The following is a 3,642-nucleotide window of genomic DNA, read 5'->3' on the forward strand; positions in this document are numbered from 1 at the left end:
ATATCTATCAAATGTTAAATTTCGCTTCGTAATCATATTACACAATGTAAGACATAACCTTTATGCATAGGTTTCATATCACTGTCCAGTAGTACATCAACAACATCAAACATAGATGGCGAAGTCAAGTTTATTTCACAACAGGTTGGACAAAATCCAACATGGGTAAATATCCTATCCTAGTCGGGTCTTCAACTGCCAATACTGAACATGAAAACGGTGGTAAACAGATGCCTACAGTGATAATTCTAGCAGAAGTTGTCCTTCAGGACAAAGTACCGGAAGTAAGTATAGATATCGACGGGACTTCCGGAACATGACGATGTTCCGCCGAAATAATTCGAAAACAGAATGCCGTCGACTTTCACATCCAAGGACTCTCTGATTACAACGTTTCTGACGTCAAACACTTTACCAACGCCCCCAACAACGATCCGAACGTAGCCGTCAGCCTGCACGGGGGTGTTCAGAAGAACAGTTTGTTGGATTGTGTACCAGATTCCGGTCTGGAACTGGAAACTTCCGCTGCCAAGTCGGTGTCCCCAAGCGTCGTTACACTCCACACCTTCAGTGGCACAGAACCCCGGCGTCTGTTGAGCTGTGGTATAGAGTGCCACTCCACCCATTCCACCTGTCCTCCAGATAAAGCGGGACGTGAAACAATCCTTGCCTGGGTCCCCTCCCGCCGTACAGTTGACCCCGCCCCCGTACAGACCCGGCAACTTTCAACGTAGGCGAATTCAAAGTTGTCGTCGAATCGCACCTTGTAGCTTAGGGTCAAGCACTCCCTGGGCTCTAAAGGAGCGGAATAGAATTCGGCTCCACTAAAGAGATCGGTGAGGCCGTAGGATCCCTGGGAGAGGTAGACGGCGCTGACTTTGTTGTTACTGCCGTCGGGGTTGGGCTCAGCAGACACCGACTTCTGACCCCTGTACGTGGTTCTGTCCAGATTCCAGTTCCCCCGCCATATTGTGTTGCCTTTTTGGGTTCTTAGAGTTCCAGAGTTTTCTACCAGCTGGAAGAAGAAACTATATCGATTGTTTGGATATAACGTTAAACATTATAAACACATAGTAGTGCGTCGTACGTATACACGTTTGACCTTCCGTGTCATGCATATGTAGAGTAGCTCAGGTCAAGCTGAACAACCTGCAGTTCCGTTCATATTACGTACAAAAACGAGGTAGACAAGAATGTCTCAGACATGGTGCACAGACTTTCTTAATTGTTAAGTTGTATATAACCAGTCATGGCCACTGAGTTTTCTCTTTGAAATTGGGAAACGAATATTGCCCAGCAAGGGTCAGGAAGCATACCTGTGAAATGACTGAAGGTGATGGCAAGCAGAAGGAGGTATAGCAGCTGGGACATCGTTCTGAAACAGTAACGTGGGCATTGCAGAAACACGGTCTTAGTAAACACATGACACTGCAATAACATGGGAGGTAGGATGAGCATGAATATTGACAGAATTACAGGAGATGAAAGTGTTTGTTTAACCTCGGTGTGATCATACGTTTGACTTGTGCACTAAGTGACAGCTTTGTGGCGGGTCATACCTAACCGGGATTCGAACCAAAAATGGTGCATCACCATCACAACGAGTAACAGTGCTTTAGACGACTTATACAAAGTATCTTTCAAACAAAATACATATATGAGATTTGAAACAGCGATCAAAGGTTTTTATCACGCCAAAATGACTCTCATTCAAAGCTGGTCCACTTGTGATGACATACAAGTAGAACACTGGCGGAAATGTTCACATAACAGGCTAATACCTGTTGCAACAGCTCTGTCGACACCATTTGCTAACATCGGAATTGTATTATAATCAACAGTCACTTGGAGATTCCACTGTTTTCAGTTTTTAGGGTCAAACGAACAAAAAAATAATTGTTTTCTCAGTATGTCAGTTCTAGTTAGAAATCCTAGTTTAGCTAACCCACCGTCACATAAACGTATACAGCGCCTGGAAGTGAACCATGAATCTTAAATATATAACATACACGCCTGTATATAACTTACCTGTGTGACTGTGCTCTGTTCTGTTCTGTTCGGCTGTGAAGTGCTATGAATGCAAATGTGCTCCACTTATAAATACCTTCATCTTATCAGAACATCGTTTCATTTAGTTTGTTAGATACGTCAGCATTACCCCTTCATCAATATTTCATAACTTTACTAATGATGATAACAATACACATTGTCTCATTTTCCCCAAGGTCAATTTGACCTGGCGGAACACCACCTGTGTGATGACGTCACCATGAGTGGTCATGCACCTGCTCAAGCCGCAACGGTGATTTTATATCTGAAGCATCATTAATTCTTGTTTCGTTCTAAATGGTTTCAACAGCCCAAAATGATCTGTTTTCGTGGCTAGTTTGCGCTGAGTTATTTATACAACCAGCTTTCAGAAAATTGATGGTCTCTGTATCAAACCCATAATGAACGAATGATCACATCGAATTATTTAAGAAATGACAGTAACAGATTGAAATGATATCATTAAACAGTCAAATGTCTCTTCCTATCAAACAATACTCCTACAGCATCAGTTCACATGTCACAACTTTGAGGTCCAATCGAGCATGCATTTTATATGTTTTTGGTGCGAGCGTCAGGCGACTTTGTTATGCATGTGAACACGTGAAGTATATTATAATTCCAGCGCCTTGAGCAAGCACTAGCGGCATTGATATGTGCGCTATATAAATATTCTGTATGAAAATATTATATTAGTAATTTCGTAATGATGTCCCACACTATTCCCTTGTATTATTTGTACCAAATCATCTTTCGCTTTGGGGAATAACGGGGATGGAGCCGAAGACGTTTCGCTGTGCGGAGAGATGACCTGTCCTCTGAACCATGTAGGTGGGTCTACACTAGGATGTGAAACCTCATTCAGTATCAGTTTCCAGTTAATTATCAGACAGCATTGGGATGTTTCTAGAATGGACGTCTTTGCTTCAGTAGTTTATCATGAATGATACTTCTTTTTGTAACCTGAGATGCCATAACACTAGATGAATCATTGGTCTTGAAATTGTATTTTGATCTTTTGACATTTCCTGAGATAGTCAATATCACGCCACACACGCAAGCACACACACATACGCAAACACGAACACACGCACACACGCACACACACAAACCACCATCACCACATGAGCACGCACGGACACACGCACACTGCTACACTGTATGACGTTCCCTGAAGGGTTATATATATTTAAATACCAAATTGACTTCGGTTTGGTGTCATCGCCATCTAATTCTCTTTGTTGTTGATATTCGTTACTCTAATTGTATTCCAGTGCGTTTCTGTTGGACGTGACGTCATACTTACTTCATGTCTTATTGCTAATAACAATGTACACGTACTTTCAAACATTCAGCGTCAAACGTGCCAGAAATAAGGCGGAGGATATTATACCTTCTTTGATTGGTCAGTCATTCCGAGTGCAGCCAATCAGGGATCTTTCTTCGTCCTATCCACTGGACCATGCAGATGGGTCTACACTAGGATGTGAAAATCTTGGAAGGGCATTCAGAAGTGGAAAGCGTAAAAAAAGGCAGATTTATGGATGTCAACTTCTTTATTTTGGAAAGCACAATGTTTCGGAGCGTATGCTT

At 42.4% G+C, this 3,642-nt stretch overlaps 1 pseudogene; it reads right to left on the reverse strand.

Moving 5' to 3' along the window:
* Positions 1 to 211: 211 nt before the first annotated feature.
* On the reverse strand, positions 212 to 1,371 carry LOC137287496 (uncharacterized; annotated as a pseudogene).
* Between the last annotated feature and the right edge of the window lie 2,271 nt (positions 1,372 to 3,642).

The sequence above is a fragment of the Haliotis asinina genome, chromosome 6, assembly GCF_037392515.1.
Source record: "Haliotis asinina isolate JCU_RB_2024 chromosome 6, JCU_Hal_asi_v2, whole genome shotgun sequence".
Taxonomy (NCBI): domain Eukaryota; kingdom Metazoa; phylum Mollusca; class Gastropoda; order Lepetellida; family Haliotidae; genus Haliotis; species Haliotis asinina.